Below are 25292 nucleotides of genomic sequence, written 5' to 3'. Positions count from 1 at the left end.
TCACCCCTAGGTCGGTAATGAACTCCTTCATCCAGACTGCTTCCTGTGCTGCCTCCGAGGCTGCCATGTATTCCGCTTCACATGTAGATCCCGCCACGACGCTTTGCTTGCAACTGCACCAGCTTACTGCTCCTCTATTCAAAATATACACGTATCCGGTCTGTGACTTCGAGTCATCCGGATCTGTGTCGAAGCTAGCGTCGACGTAACCCTTTACGACGAGCTCTTCGTCACCTCCATAAACGAGAAACATATCCTTAGTCCTCTTCAGGTACTTCAGGATATTCTTGACCGCTGTCCAGTGTTCCTTGCCGGGATTACTTTGGTACCTTCCTACCAAACTTACGGCAAGGTTTACATCAGGTCTGGTACACAGCATGGCATACATAATAGACCCTATGGCCGAGGCATAGGGGATGACACTCATCTCTTCTATATCTTCTGCCGTGGTCGGGCATTGAGCCGTGCTCAATTGCACACCTTGCAATACAGGCAAGAACCCCTTCTTGGACTGATCCATACTGAACTTCTTCAATATCTTGTCAAGGTATGTACTCTGTGAAAGACCAATGAGGCGTCTTGATCTATCTCTATAGATCTTGATGCCTAATATATAAGCAGCTTCTCCAAGGTCCTTCATTGAAAAACACTTATTCAAATAGGCCTTTATACTTTCCAAGAATTCTATATCATTTCCCATCAATAATATGTCATCCACATATAATATGAGAAATGCTACAGAGCTCCCACTCACTTTCTTGTAAACACAGGCTTCTCCATAAGTCTGTGTAAACCCAAACGCTTTGATCATCTCATCAAAGCGAATGTTCCAACTCCGAGATGCTTGCACCAGCCCATAGATTGAGCGCTGGAGCTTGCATACTTTGTTAGCATTCTTAGGATCGACAAAACCTTCCGGCTGCATCATATACAACTCTTCCTTAAGGAAGCCGTTAAGGAATGCCGTTTTGACGTCCATCTGCCATATCTCATAATCATAGTATGCGGCAATTGCTAACATGATTCGGACGGACTTCAGCTTCGCTACGGGTGAGAAAGTCTCATCGTAGTCAACCCCTTGAACTTGTCGATAACCCTTAGCGACAAGTCGAGCTTTGTAGATGGTCACATTACCATCTGCGTCCGTCTTCTTCTTAAAGATCCATTTGTTTTCTATGGCTCGCCGCTCATCGGGCAAGTCAGTCAAAGTCCATACTTTGTTTTCATACATGGATTCTATCTCGGATTTCATGGCTTCTAGCCATTTGTCGGAATCCGGGCCCGCCATCGCTTCTTCATAGTTCGAAGGTTCACCGTTGTCTAACAACATGATTTCCAGGACAGGGTTGCCGTACCACTCTGGTGCGGAACGTGTCCTTGTGGACCTACGAAGTTCAGTAACTTGATCCGAAGCTTCATGATCATCATCATTAACTTCCTCCCCAGTCGGTGTAGGCACCACAGGAACATTTTCCCGCGCTGCGCTACTTTCCGGTTCGGAAGGGGTGACTATCACCTCATCAAGTTCCACTTTCCTCCCACTCAATTCTTTCGAGAGAAACTCCTTCTCTAGAAAGGACCCGTTCTTGGCAACGAAGATCTTGCCTTCGGATCTGAGGTAGAAGGTATACCCAATAGTTTCCTTAGGGTATCCTATGAAGACGCATTTTTCCGATTTGGGTTCGAGCTTTTCAGGTTGAAGTTTCTTGACATAAGCATCGCATCCCCAAACTTTTAGAAACGACAGCTTAGGTTTCTTCCCAAACCATAATTCATACGGTGTCGTCTCAACGGATTTCGACGGAGCCCTATTTAAAGTGAATGCGGCAGTCTCTAAAGCATAACCCCAAAATGAGAGCGGTAAATCGGTAAGAGACATCATAGATCGCACCATATCCAATAGAGTGCGATTACGACGTTCGGACACACCATTTCTCTGAGGTGTTCCAGGCGGCGTGAGTTGTGAAACTATTCCACATTTCCTTAAGTGTGTACCAAATTCGTGACTTAAATATTCTCCACCACGATCTGATCGTAAGAATTTTATTTTCCTGTCACGTTGATTCTCAACCTCACTCTGAAATTCCTTGAACTTTTCAAAGGTTTCAGACTTGTGTTTCATTAGGTAGACATACCCATATCTACTTAAATCATCAGTGAGAGTGAGAACATAACGATATCCTCCGCGAGCCTCAACACTCATTGGACCGCACACATCGGTATGTATGATTTCCAATAAGTTGGTTGCTCGCTCCATTGTTCCGGAGAACGGAGTCTTGGTCATCTTACCCATGAGGCATGGTTCGCACGTGTCAAATGATTCGTAATCAAGAGACTCCAAAAGTCCATCTGCATGGAGCTTCTTCATGCGCTTGACACCAATGTGACCAAGGCGGCAGTGCCACAAGTATGTGGGACTATCGTTATCAACTTTACATCTTTTGGTATTCACACTATGAACATGTGTAACATCACGTTCGAGATTCATCAAAAATAAACCATTGACCAGCGGGGCATGACCATAAAACATATCTCTCAAATAAATAGAACAACCATTATTCTCGGATTTAAATGAGTAGCCATCTCGAATTAAACGAGATCCAGATACAATGTTCATGCTCAAAGCTGGCACTAAATAACAATTATTGAGGTTTAAAACTAATCCCGTGGGTAGATGCAGAGGTAGCGTGCCGACGGCGATCACATCGACCTTGGAACCATTCCCGACGCGCATCGTCACCTCGTCCTTTGCCAGTCTCCGTTTATTCCGTAGTTCCTGATTTGAGTTACAAATATGAGCAACCGCACCGGTATCAAATACCCAGGAGCTACTACGAGTACTGGTAAGGTACACATCAATTACTTGTATATCACATATACCTTGGGTGTTGCCGGCCTTCTTCTTGTCCGCTAAATATTTGGGGCAGTTCCGCTTCCAGTGACCACTTCCCTTGCAATAAAAGCACTCAGTCTCGGGCTTGGGTCCATTCTTTGACTTCTTCCCGGTAACTGGCTTACCGGGCGCGGCAACTCCCTTGCCGTCCTTCTTGAAGTTCTTCTTACCCTTGCCCTTCTTGAACTTAGTGGTTTTATTCACCATCAACACTTGATGTTCTTTTCTGATCTCCACCTCCGCTGATTTCAGCATTGAATATACCTCGGGAATGGTCTTTTCCATCCCCTGCATATTGTAGTTCATCACAAAGCTCTTGTAGCTTGGTGGAAGCGACTGGAGGATTCTGTCAATGACCGCGTCATCCGGGAGATTAACTCCCAGCTGAGACAAGCGGTTGTGCAACCCAGACATTCTGAGTATGTGCTCACTAACAGAACTGTTCTCCTCCATTTTACAGCTGAAGAACTTGTCGGAGACATCATATCTCTCGACCCGGGCATGAGCTTGAAAAACCAGTTTCAGCTCCTCGAACATCTCATATGCTCCATGTTTCTCAAAACGCTTTTGGAGACCCGGTTCTAAGCTGTAAAGCATGCCGCACTGAACGAGGGAGTAATCATCAGCACGCTGCTGCCAAGCGTTCATAACGTCTTGGTTCTCTGGGATTGGTGCTTCACCTAGCGGTGCTTCTAAGACATAATCTTTCTTGGCTACTATGAGGATGATCCTCAGGTTCCGGACCCAGTCCGTATAGTTGCTGCCATCATCTTTCAGCTTGGTTTTCTCTAGGAACGCGTTGAAATTGAGGACAACGTTGGCCATTTGATCTACAATACATAGTGTAAAGATTTTAGACTAAGTTCATGATAATTAAGTTCATCTAATCAAATTATTTAATGAACTCCCACTCAGATAGACATCCCTCTAGTCATCTAAGTGAAACATGATCCGAGTTCAACTAGGCCGTGTCCGATCATCACGTGAGACGGACTAGTCAAGATCGGTGAACATCTCCATGTTGATCGTATCTTCTATACGACTCATGCTCGACCTTTCGGTCCTCCGTGTTCCGAGGCCATGTCTGTACATGCTAGGCTCGTCAAGTCAACCTAAGTGTATTGCGTGTGTTCCGAGGCCATGTCTGTACATGCTAGGCTCGTCAACACCCGTTGTATTCGAACGTTAGAATCTATCACACCCGATCATCACGTGGTGCTTCGAAACAACGAACCTTCGCAACGGTGCACAGTTAGGGTGAACACTTTCTTGAAATTATTATAAGGGATCATCCTACTTGCTACCGTCGTTCTAAGCAAATAAGATGCAAAAACATGATAAACATCACATGCAATCAAATAGTGACATGATATGGCCAATATCATCATGCTCCTTTGATCTCCATCTTCGGGGCACCATGATCATCTTCGTCACCGGCATGACACCATGATCTCCATCATCATGATCTCCATCATTGTGTCTTCATGAAGTCGTCACGCCAACGATTACTTCTACTTCTATGGCTAACGCGTTTAGCAACAAAGTAAAGTAATTTACATGGCGTTATTCAATGACACGCAGGTCATGCAAAATAATAAAGACAACTCCTATGGCTCCTGCCGGTTGTCATACTCATCGACATGCAAGTCGTGATTCCTATTACAAGAATATGATCAATCTCATACATCACATATATCATTCATCACATCTTCTGGCCATATCACATCACATAGCACTTGCTGCAAAAACAAGTTAGACGTCCTCTAATTGTTGTTGCAAGTTTTTACGTGGTTTGTAGGTTTCTAGCAAGAACGTTTCTTACCTACGTATGACCACAACGTGATTTGCCAATTTCTATTTACCCTTCATAAGGACCCTTTTCATCGAATCCGTTCCGACTAAAGTAGGAGAGACAGACACCCGCTAGCCACCTTATGCAACTAGTGCATGTCAGTCGGTGGAACCTGTCTCACGTAAGCGTACGTGTAAGGTCGGTCCGGGCCGCTTCATCCTACAATGCCGCCGAAACAAGAAACGACTAGTAGCGGCAAGAAGAATTGGCAAACTCAACGCCCACAACTGCTTTGTGTTCTACTCGTGCATAGTAACTACGCATAGGCCTGGCTCATGATGCCACTGTTGGGAATCGTAGCATAATTTTAAAATTTTCCTACGCTCACCAAGATGCATCTATGGAGTCTACTAGCAACGAGGGGAAAGGAGTGCATCTACATACCCTTGTAGATCGCGAGCGGAAGCGTTCCAATGAACGTGGATGACGGAGTCGTACTCGCCGTGATCCAAATCACCGATGACCGAGTGCCGAACGGACGGCACCTCCGCGTTCAACACACGTACGGTGCAGCGACGTCTCCTCCTTCTTGATCCAGCAAGGGGGAAGGAGAGGTTGATGGAGATCCAACAGCACGACGGCGTGGTGGTGGATGTAGCGGGTCTCCGGCAGGGCTTCGCCGAGCTTCTGCGAGAGAGAGAGAGGTGTTGCAGGGGAGGAGGGAGGCGCCAAGGCTGTGGTTGCTGCCCTCCCTCCCCCCCTTTATATAGGCCCCTGGGGGGGCGCCAGCCCTAGGAGATGGGATCTCCAAGGGGGGGGCGGCGGCCAAGGGGGGAAGGGGTTGCCTTGCCCCCCAAGGCAAGGGGGAACTCCCCCCCCTAGGGTTCCCAACCCTAGGCGCATGGGGGGAGGCCCAAGGGGGCGCCCCAGCCCACTAGGGGCTGGTTCCCCTCCACTTTCAGCCCACGGGGCCCTCCGGGACAGGTGGCCCCACCCGGTGGACCCCCGGGACCCTTCCGGTGGTCCCGGTACAATACCGATAACCCCCGAAACTTTCCCGGTGGCCGAAACTGGACTTCCTATATATAATTCTTCACCTCCGGACCATTCCGGAACCTCTCGTGACGTCCGGGATCTCATCCGGGACTCCGAACAACTTTCGGGTTTCCGCATACATATATCTCTACAACCCTAGCGTCACCGGACCTTAAGTGTGTAGACCCTACGGGTTCGGGAGACATGCAGACATGACCGAGACGCCTCTCCGGTCAATAACCAACAGCGGGATCTGGATACCCATGTTGGCTCCCACATGTTCCACGATGATCTCATCGGATGAACCACGGTGTCGAGGATTCAATCAATCCGTATGCAATTCCCTTTGTCAATCGGTATGTTACTTGCCCGAGATTCGATCGTCGGTATCCCAATACCTTGTTCAATCTCGTTACCGGCAAGTCTCTTTACTCGTACCGCAATGCATGATCCCGTGACTAACGCCTTAGTCACATTGAGCTCATTATGATGATGCATTACCGAGTGGGCCCAGAGATACCTCTCCGTCACACGGAGTGACAAATCCCGGTCTCGATCCGTGCCAACCCAACAGACACTTTCGGAGATACCCGTAATGCACCTTTATAGTCACCCAGTTACGTTGTGACGTTTGGCACACCCAAAGCACTCCTACGGTATCCGGGAGTTGCACGATCTCATGGTCTAAGGAAAAGATACTTGACATTGGAAAAGCTCTAGCAAACGAAACTACACGATCTTTTATGCTATGCTTAGGTTGGGTCTTGTCCATCACATCATTCTCCTAATGATGTGATTCCGTAATCACTGACAACCTATGTCCATAGTCAGGAAACCATGACTATCTGTTGATCAACGAGCTAGTCAACTAGAGGCTTACTAGGGACAGGTTGTGGTCTATGTATTCACACATGTATTACGATTTCCAGACAATACAATTATAGCATGAATAATAGACTATTATCATGAACACAGAAATATAATAATAACCATTTATTATTGCCTCTAGGGCATATTTCCAACAAAAAGATCGTGTAGTTTCGTTTGCTAGAGCTTTTCCAATGTCAAGTATCTTTTCCTTAGACCATGAGATCGTGCAACTCCCGGATACCGTAGGAGTGCTTTGGGTGTGCCAAACGTCACAACGTAACTGGGTGACTATAAAGGTGCATTACGGGTATCTCCGAAAGTGTCTGTTGGGTTGGCACGGATCGAGACTGGGATTTGTCACTCCGTATGACGGAGAGGTATCTCTGGGCCCACTCAGTAATGCATCATCATAATGAGCTCAATGTGACTAAGACGTTAGTCACGGGATCATGCATTGCGGTACGAGTAAAGAGACTTGCCGGTAACGAGATTGAACAAGGTATTGGGATACCGACGATCGAATCTCGGGCAAGTAACATACCGATTGACAAAGGGAATTGCATACGGGATTGATTGAATCCTCGACACCGTGGTTCATCCGATGAGATCATCGTGGAACATGTGGGAGCCAACATGGGTATCCAGATCCCGCTGTTGGTTATTGACCGGAGAGGCGTCTCGGTCATGTCTGCATGTCTCCCGAACCCGTAGGGTCTACACACTTAAGGTTCGGTGACGCTAGGGTTGTAGAGATATATGTATGCGGAAACCCGAAAGTTGTTCGGAGTCCCGGATGAGATCCCGGACGTCACGAGAGGTTCCGGAATGGTCCGGAGGTGAAGAATTATATATAGGAAGTCCAGTTTCGGCCACCGGGAAAGTTTCGGGGGTTATCGGTATTGTACCGGGACCACCGGAAGGGTCCCGGGGGTCCACCGGGTGGGGCCACCTGTCCCGGAGGGCCCCGTGGGCTGAAAGTGGAAGGGAACCAGCCCTAGTGGGCTGGGGCGCCCCCCTTGGGCCTCCCCCCATGCGCCTAGGGTTGGGAACCCTAGGGGGGAGTTCCCCTTGCCTTGGGGGGCAAGGCACCCCTTCCCCCCCTTGGCCGCCGCCCCCCCTTGGATCTGATCTCCAGGGCCGGCGCCCCCCCCAGGGGGCCTATATAAAGGGGGGGAGGGAGGGCAAGCAAACAACAGCCTTGGGCGCCTCCCTCCTCCCCTGCAACACCTCTCTCTCTCTCTCGTAGAAGCTCGGCGAAGCCCTGCCGAGACCCGCTACATCCACCACCACGCCGTCGTGCTGTTGGATCTCCATCAACCTCTCCTTCCCCCTTGCTGGATCAAGAAGGAGGAGACGTCGCTGCACCGTACGTGTGTTGAACGCGGAGGTGCCGTCCGTTCGGCACTCGGTCATCGGTGATTTGGATCACGGCGAGTACGACTCCGTCATCCACGTTCATTGGAACGCTTCCGCTCGCGATCTACAAGGGTATGTAGATGCACTCCTTTCCCCTCGTTGCTAGTAGACTCCATAGATGCATCTTGGTGAGCGTAGGAAAATTTTAAAATTATGCTACGATTCCCAACAGTGGCATCATGAGCCAGGCCTATGCGTAGTTACTATGCACGAGTAGAACACAAAGCAGTTGTGGGCGTTGAGTTTGCCAATTCTTCTTGCCGCTACTAGTCGTTTCTTGTTTCGGCGGCATTGTAGGATGAAGCGGCCCGGACCGACCTTACACGTACGCTTACGTGAGACAGGTTCCACCGACTGACATGCACTAGTTGCATAAGGTGGCTAGCGGGTGTCTGTCTCTCCTACTTTAGTCGGAACGGATTCGATGAAAAGGGTCCTTATGAAGGGTAAATAGAAATTGGCAAATCACGTTGTGGTCATACGTAGGTAAGAAACGTTCTTGCTAGAAACCTACAAACCACGTAAAAACTTGCAACAACAATTAGAGGACGTCTAACTTGTTTTTGCAGCAAGTGCTATGTGATGTGATATGGCCAGAAGATGTGATGAATGATATATGTGATGTATGAGATTGATCATATTCTTGTAATAGGAATCACGACTTGCATGTCGATGAGTATGACAACCGGCAGGAGCCATAGGAGTTGTCTTTATTATTTTGCATGACCTGCGTGTCATTGAATAACGCCATGTAAATTACTTTACTTTGTTGCTAAACGCGTTAGCCATAGAAGTAGAAGTAATCGTTGGCGTGACGACTTCATGAAGACACAATGATGGAGATCATGATGATGGAGATCATGGTGTCATGCCGGTGACGAAGATGATCATGGTGCCCCGAAGATGGAGATCAAAGGAGCATGATGATATTGGCCATATCATGTCACTATTTGATTGCATGTGATGTTTATCATGTTTTTGCATCTTATTTGCTTAGAACGACGGTAGTAAGTAAGATGATCCCTTATAATAATTTCAAGAAAGTGTTCACCCTAACTGTGCACCGTTGCGAAGGTTCGTTGTTTCGAAGCACCACGTGATGATCGGGTGTGATAGATTCTAACGTTCGAATACAACGGGTGTTGACGAGCCTAGCATGTACAGACATGGCCTCGGAACACACGCAATACACTTAGGTTGACTTGACGAGCCTAGCATGTACAGACATGGCCTCGGAACACGGAGGACCGAAAGGTCGAGCATGAGTCGTATAGAAGATACGATCAACATGGAGATGTTCACCGATCTTGACTAGTCCGTCTCACGTGATGATCGGACACGGCCTAGTTGAATTCGGATCATGTTTCACTTAGATGACTAGAGGGATGTCTATCTGAGTGGGAGTTCATTAAATAATTTGATTATATGAACTTAATTATCATGAACTTAGTCTAAAATCTTTACACTATGTATTGTAGATCAAATGGCCCACGTTGTCCTCAATTTCAACGCGTTCCTAGAGAAAACCAAGCTGAAAGATGATGGCAGCAACTATACGGACTGGGTCCGGAACCTGAGGATCATCCTCATAGCAGCCAAGAAAGATTATGTCTTAGAAGCACCGCTAGGTGAAGCACCAATCCCAGAGACCCAAGACGTTATGAACGCTTGGCAGCAGCGTGCTGATGATTACTCCCTCGTTCAGTGCGGCATGCTTTACAGCTTAGAACCGGGTCTCCAAAAGCGTTTTGAGAAACATGGAGCATATGAGATGTTCGAGGAGCTGAAACTGGTTTTTCAAGCTCATGCCCGGGTCGAGAGATATGATGTCTCCGACAAGTTCTTCAGCTGTAAAATGGAGGAGAATAGTTCTGTTAGTGAGCACATACTCAGAATGTCTGGGTTGCACAACCGCTTGTCTCAGCTGGGAGTTAATCTCCCGGATGACGTGGTCGTTGACAGAATCCTCCAGTCGCTTCCACCAAGCTACAAGAGCTTTGTGATGAACTTCAATATGCAGGGGATGGAAAAGACCATTCCCGAGGTATATTCAATGCTGAAATCAGCTGAGGTAGAGATCAGAAAAGAACATCAAGTGTTGATGGTGAATAAAACCACTAAGTTCAAGAAGGGCAAGGGTAAGAAGAACTTCAAGAAGGACGGCAAGGGAGTTGCCGCGCCCGGTAAGCCAGTTGCCGGGAAGAAGTCAAAGAATGGACCCAAGCCCGAGACTGAGTGCTTTTATTGCAAGGGAAGTGGTCACTGGAAGCGGAACTGCCCCAAATACTTAGCGGACAAGAAGAAGGCCGGCAACACCAAAGGTATATGTGATATACAAGTAATTGATGTGTACCTTACCAGTACTCGTAGTAGCTCCTGGGTATTTGATACCGGTGCGGTTGCTCATATTTGTAACTCAAAACAGGAACTACGGAATAAACGGAGACTGGCAAAGGACGAGGTGACGATGCGCGTCGGGAATGGTTCCAAGGTCGATGTGATCGCCGTCGGCACGCTACCTCTGCATCTACCCTACGGGATTAGTTTTAAACCTCAATAATTGTTATTTAGTGCCAGCTTTGAGCATGAACATTGTATCTGGATCTCGTTTAATTCGAGATGGCTACTCATTTAAATCCGAGAATAATGGTTGTTCTATTTATTTGAGAGATATGTTTTATGGTCATGCCCCGCTGGTCAATGGTTTATTTTTGATGAATCTCGAACGTGATGTTACACATGTTCATAGTGTGAATACCAAAAGATGTAAAGTTGATAACGATAGTCCCACATACTTGTGGCACTGCCGCCTTGGTCACATTGGTGTCAAGCGCATGAAGAAGCTCCATGCAGATGGACTTTTGGAGTCTCTTGATTACGAATCATTTGACACGTGCGAACCATGCCTCATGGGTAAGATGACCAAGACTCCGTTCTCCGGAACAATGGAGCGAGCAACCAACTTATTGGAAATCATACATACCGATGTGTGTGGTCCAATGAGTGTTGAGGCTCGCGGAGGATATCGTTATGTTCTCACTCTCACTGATGATTTAAGTAGATATGGGTATGTCTACCTAATGAAACACAAGTCTGAAACCTTTGAAAAGTTCAAGGAATTTCAGAGTGAAGTTGAGAATCAACGTGACAGGAAAATAAAATTCTTACGATCAGATCGTGGTGGAGAATATTTAAGTCACGAATTTGGTACACACTTAAGGAAATGTGGAATAGTTTCACAACTCACGCCGCCTGGAACACCTCAGAGAAATGGTGTGTCCGAACGTCGTAATCGCACTCTATTGGATATGGTGCGATCTATGATGTCTCTTACCGATTTACCGCTCTCATTTTGGGGTTATGCTTTAGAGACTGCCGCATTCACTTTAAATAGGGCTCCGTCGAAATCCGTTGAGACGACACCGTATGAATTATGGTTTGGGAAGAAACCTAAGCTGTCGTTTCTAAAAGTTTGGGGATGCGATGCTTATGTCAAGAAACTTCAACCTGAAAAGCTCGAACCCAAATCGGAAAAATGCGTCTTCATAGGATACCCTAAGGAAACTATTGGGTATACCTTCTACCTCAGATCCGAAGGCAAGATCTTCGTTGCCAAGAACGGGTCCTTTCTAGAGAAGGAGTTTCTCTCGAAAGAATTGAGTGGGAGGAAAGTGGAACTTGATGAGGTGATAGTCACCCCTTCCGAACCGGAAAGTAGCGCAGCGCGGGAAAATGTTCCTGTGGTGCCTACACCGACTGGGGAGGAAGTTAATGATGATGATCATGAAGCTTCGGATCAAGTTACTGAACTTCGTAGGTCCACAAGGACACGTTCCGCACCAGAGTGGTACGGCAACCCTGTCCTGGAAATCATGTTGTTAGACAACGGTGAACCTTCGAACTATGAAGAAGCGATGGCGGGCCCGGATTCCGACAAATGGCTAGAAGCCATGAAATCCGAGATAGAATCCATGTATGAAAACAAAGTATGGACTTTGACTGACTTGCCCGATGAGCGGCGAGCCATAGAAAACAAATGGATCTTTAAGAAGAAGACGGACGCAGATGGTAATGTGACCATCTACAAAGCTCGACTTGTCGCTAAGGGTTATCGACAAGTTCAAGGGGTTGACTACGATGAGACTTTCTCACCCGTAGCGAAGCTGAAGTCCGTCCGAATCATGTTAGCAATTGCCGCATACTATGATTATGAGATATGGCAGATGGACGTCAAAACGGCATTCCTTAACGGCTTCCTTAAGGAAGAGTTGTATATGATGCAGCCGGAAGGTTTTGTCGATCCTAAGAATGCTAACAAAGTATGCAAGCTCCAGCGCTCAATCTATGGGCTGGTGCAAGCATCTCGGAGTTGGAACATTCGCTTTGATGAGATGATCAAAGCGTTTGGGTTTACACAGACTTATGGAGAAGCCTGTGTTTACAAGAAAGTGAGTGGGAGCTCTGTAGCATTTCTCATATTATATGTGGATGACATACTATTGATGGGAAATGATATAGAATTCTTGGAAAGTATAAAGGCCTATTTGAATAAGTGTTTTTCAATGAAGGACCTTGGAGAAGCTGCTTATATATTAGGCATCAAGATCTATAGAGATAGATCAAGACGCCTCATTGGTCTTTCACAGAGTACATACCTTGACAAGATATTGAAGAAGTTCAATATGGATCAGTCCAAGAAGGGGTTCTTGCCTGTATTGCAAGGTGTGCAATTGAGCACGGCTCAATGCCCGACCACGGCAGAAGATATAGAAGAGATGAGTGTCATCCCCTATGCCTCGGCCATAGGGTCTATTATGTATGCCATGCTGTGTACCAGACCTGATGTAAACCTTGCCGTAAGTTTGGTAGGAAGGTACCAAAGTAATCCCGGCAAGGAACACTGGACAGCGGTCAAGAATATCCTGAAGTACCTGAAGAGGACTAAGGATATGTTTCTCGTTTATGGAGGTGACGAAGAGCTCGTCGTAAAGGGTTACGTCGACGCTAGCTTCGACACAGATCTGGATGACTCGAAGTCACAGACCGGATACGTGTATATTTTGAATGGAGGAGCAGTAAGCTGGTGCAGTTGCAAGCAAAGCGTCGTGGCGGGATCTACATGTGAAGCGGAGTACATGGCAGCCTCGGAGGCAGCACAGGAAGCAGTCTGGATGAAGGAGTTCATTACCGACCTAGGGGTGATTCCCAATGCGTCGGGCCCGATGACTCTCTTCTGTGACAACACTGGAGCTATTGCCCTTGCGAAGGAGCCCAGGTTTCACAGGAAGACCAGGCATATCAAGCGTCGCTTCAACTCCATTCGTGAAAGTGTTCAAAATGGAGACATAGATATTTGTAAAGTACATACGGACCTGAATGTAGCAGATCCGTTGACTAAACCTCTCCCTAGGGCAAAACATGATCAACACCAGGACGCAATGGGTGTTCGATTCATCACAATGTAACTAGATTATTGACTCTAGTGCAAGTGGGAGACTGTTGGAAATATGCCCTAGAGGCAATAATAAATGGTTATTATTATATTTCTTTGTTCATGGTAATTGTCTATTGTTCATGCTATAATTGTATTGTCCGGAAATCGTAATACATGTGTGAATACATAGACCACAACGTGTCCCTAGTAAGCCTCTAGTTGACTAGCTCGTTGATCAACAGATAGTCATGGTTTCCTGACTATGGACATTGGATGTCATTGATAACGGGATCACATCATTAGGAGAATGATGTGATGGACAAGACCCAATCCTAAGCATAGCATAAAAGATCGTGTAGTTTCGTTTGCTAGAGCTTTTCCAATGTCAAGTATCTTTTCCTTAGACCATGAGATCGTGCAACTCCCGGATACCGTAGGAGTGCTTTGGGTGTGCCAAACGTCACAACGTAACTGGGTGACTATAAAGGTGCATTACGGGTATCTCCGAAAGTGTCTGTTGGGTTGGCACGGATCGAGACTGGGATTTGTCACTCCGTATGACGGAGAGGTATCTCTGGGCCCACTCGGTAATGCATCATCATAATGAGCTCAATGTGACTAAGGCGTTAGTCACGGGATCATGCATTGCGGTACGAGTAAAGAGACTTGCCGGTAACGAGATTGAACAAGGTATTGGGATACCGACGATCGAATCTCGGGCAAGTAACATACCGATTGACAAAGGGAATTGCATACGGGATTGATTGAATCCTCGACACCGTGGTTCATCCGATGAGATCATCGTGGAACATGTGGGAGCCAACATGCGTATCCAGATCCCGCTGTTGGTTATTGACCGGAGAGGCGTCTCGGTCATGTCTGCATGTCTCCCGAACCCGTAGGGTCTACACACTTAAGGTTCGGTGACGCTAGGGTTGTAGAGATATATGTATGCGGAAACCCGAAAGTTGTTCGGAGTCCCGGATGAGATCCCGGACGTCACGAGAGGTTCCAGAATGGTCCGGAGGTGAAGAATTATATATAGGAAGTCCAGTTTCGGCCACCGGGAAAGTTTCGGGGGTTATCGGTATTGTACCGGGACCACCGGAAGGGTCCCGGGGGTCCATCGGGTGGGGCCACCTGTCCCAGAGGGCCCCGTGGGCTGAAAGTGGAAGGGAACCAGCCCCTAGTGGGCTGGGGCGCCCCCTTGGGCCTCCCCCCATGCGCCTAGGGTTGGGAACCCTAGGGGGGTTCCCCCTTGCCTTGGGGGGCAAGGCACCCCTTCCCCCCACTTGGCCGCCGCCCCCCCCCCCTTGGATCTGATCTCCAGGGGCCGGCGCCCCCCCAGGGGGGCCTATATAAAGGGGGGGAGGGAGGGCAGCAAACAACAGCCTTGGGCGCCTCCCTCCTCCCCTGCAACACCTCTCTCTCTCTCTCGTAGAAGCTCGGCGAAGCCCTGCGCGAGACCCGCTACGTCCACCACCACGCCGTCGTGTTGTTGGATCTCCATCAACCTCTCCTTCCCCCTTGCTGGATCAAGAAGGAGGAGACGTCGCTGCACCGTACGTGTGTTGAACGCGGAGGTGCCGTCCGTTCGGCACTCGGTCATCGGTGATTTGGATCACGGCGAGTACGACTCCGTCATCCACGTTCATTGGAACGCTTCCGCTCGCGATCTACAAGGGTATGTAGATGCACTCCTTTCCCCTCGTTGCTAGTAGACTCCATAGATGCATCTTGGTGAACGTAAGAAAATTTTAAAATTATGCTACGATTCCCAACAGAACATGGCGGAGCTCGCGACCATGGCGGGCGTGAGGGGGATTGGGGTCCTCCTCCCCCGTGGTGGATCCAGCAGCAGGAGCGCAAGAAGAAAAAGAAGGTTCAGCAGCGGCGACGCGAGCTTGAGAGGAAGCATGAGACGCATCCCAACTGTGGTGGGGGCCACGGGGACCCAATGGCCAAGAAGCCGCGTGCAGATCCACTGGCGGTGGCGCTTCCCTCTGCATCTAAGGGTACGGCGGAGGAACCCATCCCAGTGGAGGAGGCACCGGACGTGGAGTGCTTCAAGTGTGGGCGCCTCGGCCACTTCCAATCCAAGTGCAAGTTCTTGCCCCTTTGTGTGCTCTGCAAGGAAGAAGGGCACGCGTCCGCTCACTGTCCGACGAGGGGCCGGCAGCTTCACCTTCAAATCATGGGAAGTGCCATATCTGGGGAAGGATTTTTCTGCCTAGAGTTCGAGGACGCGGACGAGACCGAAGCCCCCATCGATGCTCGCATCAAGAACGCGGCCATCCTAGCTGCGAAGCCGGGGAAGTTTAATCTTCGGATTCTCAAACAAGAACTGAAGCACATGGTGACAGGCGATTGGGATTGGCAGGTAACACAAGTGGGCGATGACGATTTCGTGGTGGTCTTCCCTTCTGCAGATCTGTTACATATGGCGAAGTCAAGTGGTAAGTTGTTTCTGTCCATCAATGACATTACTGCGCGTGTGCGTGACATGCTACATGAGGAGGTCCAGCCCATGGCGATGCCGGAGACTTGGGTGCGGCTCCATGGCATTCCAAAGAAGCATAGGCGTGAAGACCGCATCAGGGAGGGGTTCCGGATGCTGGGCCGGCCAATTGTGGTTGATGAACTATCTCTGATCAGGTTGCGGCCTGTTCGGATGAAGCTTGCTTGCAAAACCCCGGAGAAGCTGAATGGTGTCGTCGAGGTGTGGTTCAACCACGAGGGATATCAAATCAAGGTGGAGCGCGAGACCTTGCCCAAAAAGGGTGGTGAGCGGGCCGTGTTGGGAGCCGGCCCTTCCAATCCTCCTGCCAAGGACGCGAATCCGGCGCTCGGACGCTGCGCAATGACAAACATGGCAAGGTTGAACCAGGCATTGAGCCGCACGGGCGCGAGGGCGGCCCTACTGGTGCGGTGAACCAGGACACCAAGATGCAAGACAGGGGAGAGGATCAAGACGACAGCATCTAGGACACATCCATCGACACGGAAACTTGGGATAAGCTGGGTGCGTTGTCGGCTGAGACTGGTGCCGTGGGGGTGGCGACTCAGGACACCGCGGTGAGCGTGCCTCCGCTAGCCAGGTTGCTGGAGCTTTCCTTCAACGAGTACGGGACCAACCTTGCCCCGACCCAGGTGGCGGCGACTCTGAGTGGCGCGGGCAGGGTCTCCTCTGCTGCCTCTCTTCCAGCCTCTTCCTCTCCAGTGGCCGTGGGGACGGACTCTGGTTGCGTGGTGATCGAGGGTGCTGACCTTACGCCTGCTCCGCGTCGGGGCTCCAACAGCGGTGGCAGGCAACCTAAGAAAACGGTGGGGAGGAAGCTGGCTAACAAGCAGGCGATGGTGGTGGCGGAGGTGGAGACTTCTGACCTTGGTGGTGAGTTGGGGGCGGCGCTGGGGGCGACGGGAACTAACAACAAGGCCAGGCGCACCAAGGCAATCCCGGTGGTGCAGCGCGCTCCTAGCGTTCGGGCCAAGGCCAAGCTCGGCGATCTCTCTTCCTTGGAGAGCGCCAAACTCCGCATCGCCGACAAGAACATGGACGCCGCAGGTAATCCCTTGCCATCTTTCCGCATTCTAAATGCCTTCTCGGATGAGCACCTGGTGAGCATTTTAGACGACTGCGGTGTGGAGACCCGAGGGTCCCAGTCCGAAATTATATCTCTTGTGCATGCTAGGGAAGAGGCGCAGGCTGCGCTGGCGGCCGCCGCCGTGCGCTGCGCTAACAACAACGAGTTAGCCATTGTGCCAGTAGAGGCTGGTGACGAGAGAGTGCCCGACGAGGTGACACAAGCTAGGGAAGCTGGTGTCCTTCCTTCTAATGGCCGAGTGACGGCTAGGAAGAGAGTGGCGAAGGCGGTGACCTCTCGGGGTGTGCGCCTACGTAACAGGGTGATTTAGATGAGATACATGTTCTGGAATATCCGTGGCTGTGGCCACGGTGGCCGGCGCACGCAGCTTAAAGAATACATGGCCAAAGAACGTATTGACGTGGTTGCGCTACAAGAGACGATTAAAACTGATTTTACCTTCAGAGAATTGCTTGCTTATGACCCCCTACAACGTTTTGATTGGCATTGGGTTCCCTCTGTCGGTCATTCTGGTGGCATTCTGTTGGGTTGTAATAAGGATGTATGTGATGTTCTGCATTGGGATGTTGGTGTTTTCCTTTTATCCGCTACTATTAAACATCGTGTATCTGGTTTGTCGTGGGTGGTCGTTGTGTTTATGGGCCTGCCGACCACTCCAGATCGCCGGCGTTCCTGCTAGAACTGACCAACCTGGTTGGGGCCAAAAGGGCAATCAACCTCCCTGTGGTGGTAGGGGGTGATTTTAACTTGATTCGCTCGGGGCGGATAAGAATAATGCTAATATTGATTGGACGAGGGTGTCCTTATTCAATAATGCCATTGCGGCAGCAGCATTGCGGGAAGCAGCACGGACTGGTGCCAGATATACCTGGACTAACAAACAAACGCAGCCGGTCCGTAGCGTGCTGGATAGGGTCTTTTTTACGCCTGAGTGGGAGGTGCTGTTTCCCATGTGCTCTCTCGTGGCGGAGACGCGCATTGGATCAGACCATGTTCCGCTGATATTTTCCTCAGGGGAGGATCTCATCCGTCGTAGCCCTAGGTTCTACTTCGAAACGGCTTGGTTCGAAGCGGAGGGATTTGCCCAGATGGTGGTAGAGCGTTGGGGTGAGATTTGTCTCATCTGGGGCCCCAACGCGGGCCAGCAGAGAGCTGGAACGCGGCTGCTGGCAAGCTTCGTGCCTTCCTCCGCGGGTGGGGCGCTAACCACGGTAGCGAGTCCAAGAAAGAGCGCGCACGCATTGTAGAGACAATTGCGCTGTTAGATGCGGAGGCAGATCGCCGCCCCTTCTCGGAGGCCGAGTGGGCACATAGGTACGCATTAGAAAATCAAGTAACGGCGATTTTGCGCGCGGAAGAGGAATATTGGCGACGCAGGGGCGGAGTCAAATGGGTCACGAAAGGAGACGCAAACACAGGGTATTTCCATGCCTACGCGAACGGGCGGAAAAGGAAGTGCACCATTCTGCGTCTCCAAACAGAGCACGGTATCCTGTTGGCGCAGGAACAAATTGTGGCTCATATCTACGAGTTTTTCATAGGTCTTTTGGGGACGGCCGTTGAAAAACCGTTACGCTTGCGCGGTGATCTGTGGGATACCGCGGAACGTGTCTCACAAGAGGAGAACGATAGGCTAGCCCTTGCTTTCCTACCTGAGGAAATAGACCAGGCCTTACACGGCATGAAAACGAGCACGGCGCCTGGGCCGGACGGATGGCCTGTCGAGTTCTTTAAGAAGTTTTGGCCCTGCCTTAAACACTTGTTTTATGATATTGTCAACGGCTTCGCTTTAGGCACGGTGGACCTATCCCGTTTGAACTATGGAGCCATTAGCCTTATACCTAAGGTGAAAGGGGCGGATAACATTAAGCTTTTTAGACCCATTACCTTGATCAACGTCCCGTTCAAAATCTGTGCGAAAGCTTATGCCTCGCGCTTGGCTCCGGTCGCTCAACGAGTTATTAGCTCTAGTCAAACGGGTTTCCTCAAACACCGCAACATCCTCGAGGGACCAATTGCGTTACAAGAGATCGTTCACGAGTTGAAACGGACCAAGGCACAGGGAGTGCTGCTTAAATTAGACTTCGAGAAAGCGTACGATCGCGTGAACTGGGAGTTCGTGCGAGAGGTCTTCCTCAAAAGGGTTTTGAGGCAGGATTCGTACATCGCATCATGCACCTCGTGTGTAGTGGGCACACGGCGGTCAATATCAATGGCACAATGGGCAAGTTCTTCCGTAACAAACGTGGTCTCCGTCAGGGAGACCCAAGCTCGCCGCTCATTTTTAACTTTGTTGCGGATGCCCTGGCGGCCATGATTAATAAAGCAAGGGCAGCGGGGCACATTAAAGGGCTGGTAGCCCACCTTATTCCGGGTGGGGTCACGCATCTGCAATACGCAGATGATACGATGCTCTTATTCGAACCCGACGACCACAGCATAGCTACCACCAAGTTACTACTACTTGCGTTCGAGATTTTATCGGGGTTTAAGATCAACTTTCTGAAGAGCGAAGTGATCACCATTGGGATGGATGATCTAGCTAGCACTCGGATTGCGAATCTACTTAATTGCAAGCTAGGGAGCTTCCCGATTAAATACTTGGGCCTCCCGATCTCGACCAAGAAACTTACCATAGCGGAATGGGAACCGCTGTATGGGAAAGTCGCTAACAGAGTGAGCCCTTGGAGGGGCAGGTTTATGTCCTCGGCGGCGAGGCTCATCCTCACCAACTCGAGCTTATCGTCCCTTCCTATATTCACAATGGGAATGTTCCTACTTGCGGATGGGGTTCACGCTAGACTCGATACTCCGCGTTCCCGGTTCTTTTGGGAAGGAGCTGGGACCAAGCGCAAGTACCACTTAGTGAAATGGGCAGCGGTGTGTAGGCCAAAAAAATTTGGCGGCCTAGGTATTACGAACTCTAAACTCATGAACGTGGCCCTGCTTACTAAGTGGTGGTGGCGTCTCGCCCAAAACGAGTCGGGACTCTGGGCAGACATCCTCCGGGCTAAATATTTCCCGGAGGGGAATTTGTTCAAGGCTAAAATCAACGGTTCGGCCTTTTGGAACGGGATCCAAGCGGTCCGACCGGCTTTTACAGTGGGTGCGCAGTTCCGGGTAAACGATGGCAAGTCCACACGCTTCTGGCTCGACCATTGGTGGGGTCAGGAACCGTTATGGCAATCACACCCGGAACTGTACCAATTGGCAACGGACACCAACATTATGGTGGCCGATGCTATGCGCGTCCAACCTCCAGCCATTTCTTTCATTAGGACTCTAGAGACTACGGAGGCCGCTAGCTGGGACGCTTTGTCGGCTAACTTGGGAGGGCTGACTCGTAGTAATGGGGCGGATACGATACGTGGAAGTTGACCGCCTCAAATAGATTTACGGTCAAGTCCCTATACGACAAGCTCTCCGAGGGTACTACGCTAGATATAGCTAGGGGGCTATGGAAGGCTGGCATTCCTCTCAAAATCAAGATTTTCCTATGGCAAATGTTTCGCAACCGCTTACCTACGTCGGATAACGTTGCCAAACGAAATGGGCCGGCGGACGGAACGTGCACCACTTGCGGTTTAGGGGAAAACGCGAACCATGTGTTCTTTGGCTGTGTGCTCGCTAGATTTGTGTGGAGTGCGGTGAGGGACGCCTTCAAACAAAATTGGAATCCACTGTCTTGTCACGACGTGTTGTCTATCTTAACGTCGCAAAGAGGGGCCAATGATAGGATTGTTTGGAGATGCGTTGGGGCGCTACTTTGGTCCCTCTGGACGGTTCGGAACAAAATTACGATTGAACACAAGTTCCCGGCCCACCCCGCTGATATTATCTTCAAATGTCATATTTTCCTTCAGGTATGGGCACCGCTGGGGAAGAAGCGTGACGTCGAACGCATGAACGAGACTTTGGAGCTGATCAAGATGGTGAAGGCTCGGCAAGGGATGATGGCTGCATCATGAGACCCCTTCTTTTTTGCTAGCTTTTGCCTTGATGGTCCGCTTTTGAGATATTGAACTCGTGGCTGCGCTCTACTTAGTTATATCCTGAGCCATGGGTTCGTTGACTGTTTTTATTCGGTTAGTAAGATTTTATGTGTGGATGCTGCTTAGTGGCTTTATTAAGTTAAAGCCAGACGCTTCTAGCGTCTACGTTCCAAAAAAAAAGCAGTCGTGGGGGAGGGGTGTGGCGCAGGGTCGTTCGCCGGTTTCTGTCCGAGACAGGGGAGTGGGACGAGCGGCCGCTGGTCGGGGTGGCCGAGATGGATCCTGGGCGGAGCATGATGATCAACCATGAGGTACTGGCGTTCGGCGACCGGCCATGGTGGCTGGACGTGGCCTGGGGTGCCTGCTCCGTCGACCCCTTCAGCGACCGGCCGGAGGCCGCTTCGCCGAGCTGCCGCGCTCCAGCGTGCTGCCTGTTTCTGATTCCCCGACGCTGAGCAGGTACCGGCGCATGGGGGTCAGCGAGGGGAAGCTGCGCTACGTCCAAGTGTCCCATGGACACAAGCACGACAAGTGGTGCGTGATCCTTTCGTTTTCGCTGGATGACGAGACCTACAGCTGGGCGCTGGATCACGAAGTTGAAATTACAGATCGGCAAGACCCTTGCTATGTTCAAATTGCTGCCATAGATCCATTCAATGCCGACCTTGTGTACCTCCAACATGGTAGCGCTGTTATTGCCATGGCCCTGGCTAAGGGGAAGGAGATTTGGAGGGGTTACCTGGCTAAGGAATTCGTCTTTCAGAAGTTGCTCCACTGTAGTCTTCTTGTTCCGTGCGTGCTCCCAACATGGCTTGCCACAAGCCATATCCCTTCTGCAGGTAAATATAAGCTTCATACACTTGGTACTGAATCATTCAATCCAAATTTTACTGTCCTATAATCAGTTTGTTAGATTTCACAGGATTTTGTTTGTTAGCATACACCAGTTGCATTTATGTTGAAGTTTCTGAAGGGTGTGATGTTATCTTAACACATTGGGGTTTAATAATTGCACATAGGCTCATATTTTTCTGAATTATAAATTGCCATTGTTAGCATTGCTTTCTAACCTTTTAAGGATATCAAAGGTGGAATCTGGCATTGCTAGAGAATCTGATGTATTTTATTGATTGCGTTGGTTATGACATTGTCTATGATGTTAAAAAATGTTTTGCCGATCTAATTAATGTCAGCATATAGATATGGAATTGTCCTGTTAAATGCCTATATGTTGTTTTCAATTCAAGTCTTGATGTAAGGATGCACATATATTGCTCTTGTTGCTCTATGTCATTTTTATTCAAGTTCTTGTATCTATTAACTGAAGGAACCCTTTCAAGCAACAAGGCTGATTGCAAAAGGAAGACTTTGGCAGACATGCTGGTTCGCGTAGACAAATGCTAGACAAACTGAAACGTGACAACTAACTTATCTCCGGTACTCTCTCTTTCTTAAGTAACTCTTTCTTATTTGGGTAGCTTTCCTGTTTCGTTTGATTTTTTGTCATATCTTGTTCTTTCTTGTGGCATGATTCTGCATTTCTCCTACACTGCCCATAAAATGTGTTACTTGCACAAACAACGGAGTATCGGTCATGTTTCCAAATCAGTATGTTGAACTGGTTATCTTAATTGTTCAATACTTATACTCCATTGTTATCTTTAAATTGAACCTGTCAGGATTGTATGTACAAATTGTGGCTGATTGCATGACAAGACACTTCCTTCTCTCCAATCATGCTGCACATATGATGCTTGAATATGTTGCGACTAGTCAATGAACCAGTACCATGGTGACTGATTTGGCCTCTACTTCGTTTTGACTCTTATAATCGCTGGTTCTGTCTTCAATGCTGGACTGCTACACAGAGTAGTATTGCCTTGTCTGAACTAGTACTACATATTACCCGGGAAAGCTAAAAGATGCATGCTTCTTCACCATGATAAGGATTTGTCTTTCATTAATAATAGGTAAATGTTTCCAGACGGTGCACCGGCCCAAGCTTCGGCCGGTCGCACGCCTCGTGACGCGCCCAGCGCGAGCGTAGAGGGCCACGCCCCCTTTTTTTCGTGGACCCGTGTAACCGTCCTTCCCCCTTCCTAATCCAACCTCCCCTTTTCCACCTCAAATGGCGCGAGCTCACCTCCGTTCTCCGCTGCCAAGCCACGCGTCTCCACCGCCGCCTCCCCGCACTCCCCCCCCCCCCCCCCCCGCTCCTCCGCCGCCAACGATGCTACGTTTTTGCTGCAACTGGTATCGAGGAAACTACCACCGGTGCTCGGTTTTGTTGCAACCAGGACGACAGCGACGATGGCGCCTGACTTTGCTACAACCAGATGTTCAAGTGTAAAATGTTGCAACCGACGAAAACAAAAGCTGGAACGGGCGTTCACATTTGCTGGAAGCGTTTTTTTTGATTTTGCTTCAACCGCCCACCGGAGCTCTTGACTCCCTCGCCGGCGACGCCGTAAATTGTTGCAACCGACCAAACAAAAGCTGGAACGGGCGTTCACATTTGTTGGAAGCGTTTTTCAATTTTGCTTCAACCGCCCACCGGAGCTCTTGACCCCCTCGCCGGCGATGCCGTAAATTGTTGCAACCGACCAAACAAAAGCTGGAACGGCCGTTCACATTTGCTGGAAGCGTTTTTCAATTTTGCTTCAACCGCCCACCGTAGCACTAATTTTGTTGCAACCGGAAACCTGCAAAGCTTCCACCGGTGAGTTTTTTTGCTTCGATGGCGACAGATGGAAGTGGCGACCAGGGAGACGGCGGCGATGCGAGCGGCATGCACCCGGCGGCGAGGGTCGGCGAGGGTGGCCGGGCGCGCACCTAGTATTGCAACCATGAGGGGCGGCGAGGTGCTACTGCTGTCAGCCGGTGCTACATAGGCGTGATGTCAGAGCGGCGACCCGCCATGGCGAGAAGCTGCAAAGAACATGACGCCCGGCGATGAGGGATGGGAAGGGCGGCGACGAGAGGTTGCAAGCGCAGCACGGGAAGTCCGGTGGCGTGGCTCGCTGTCGGGTGCGGGGGCGGCGCTCTCCTTCCTCTCCTTTTCCCCCGCGCGGGAGGTTGACGATGGGTGCGGGAGAGGATGTGGGAGAGATCTAACGGCAGAGCGTGTAGATCGAATGGATCTGGCCAGACCGGCTGAAAGTACCGCCCTTAATAATATGCTGAAATGTTATCAACAAATCATGACTGAACTGAAGCATGGTGCTTGCTATTTCTTACCAAGTGACCATACAGTATATTGACTTATCACCACAATTGCAATGCTATCCAGTAATCCTTCAACAGAAGTGTTCCCCAAGTATGTCATCACTAAACCTATCTCTGTTTACTACTTTGTCTTGCAGATTCCTTAAATTTGACCAACAGCAGAGTTGAAGGTTTCATCTGTGAGACAAGAGCTCTTATATTAGGGAATATGTGACAATTTTGGGCTTGTTCTTCCGGCTGATGCAATTCTTTTTGAAAGGACAGATGTTCTTACATATTTCGGAGAAATGTAGTTGCAAGAGATAATGCTTATGTTCTTTGTAAAAGTGTTATTGCCCAAAGTGTTTTTTGTTCTGACATGTTTCGTTTTGTATTCATCAAATCTGGGATATGCTTGATTGGATATTTGCATGCTGATGATGGGAAACCTAGGAGCTCTCTTATCTTGTTAAATGCTTCTGCATAACTAGAAAACCGACCTCTCACTGGCATACATGTTAATTTGACAGTATTGGTTATCACGGTCTGTGTTGATGTAGAGCATACCTTTTATGTTGCTGTTATCTGCCATATCCAATATAAAGCAAAATTCATCTTATTAGAATTATTGTAGAATGCATGTGTTTTAGATTGGATGACTGAAATATTCATCAGAAAATTTTCTTTCCTGATGAATGGAAAATGTATGATTTTTTGTACTAGTAGAAAACAGGAGGTGATCTGCCTACTCTGAAAATTGTGTTAATAGGTAAATTACAGGCAACCTAAAAACTAGTGTTATACAAATCTGGCCAACCAGCCTGCTGAGATCAGAATGGGATCTTTTCCTAGATTCATAGATCGAATATTGTGTTGATGAATGATGTTGTTATTAATATTATTATCATGCACTACTGCCCATGGGTAACTTAGGTCACTATTGTAATCTGAATCTGGAAACAAAAAGATTACAATTGGCAAACCTAGACACTGCATTATAAAATGGTACTCCAACAATGTTCCTTGCTAGCTCTAAACATTTCTCTCTGGA

The 25292-nt window shown here is 49.1% G+C and overlaps 1 pseudogene; it reads left to right on the top strand.

Annotated features, from left to right (window-relative positions):
• Window positions 1-22441, top strand: part of LOC123170728 (uncharacterized) — a 31540-nt pseudogene extending 9099 nt beyond the window's left edge.
• Window positions 22442-25292: the final 2851 nt, after the last annotated feature.

The sequence above is a fragment of the Triticum aestivum genome, chromosome 1D (genome assembly GCF_018294505.1).
Source record: "Triticum aestivum cultivar Chinese Spring chromosome 1D, IWGSC CS RefSeq v2.1, whole genome shotgun sequence".
In the NCBI taxonomy this organism is placed as follows: Eukaryota; Viridiplantae; Streptophyta; class Magnoliopsida; order Poales; family Poaceae; genus Triticum; species Triticum aestivum.
Note: the sequence above shows the minus strand (reverse complement) of the source record. Positions and strands in the feature narration are given on the sequence as shown.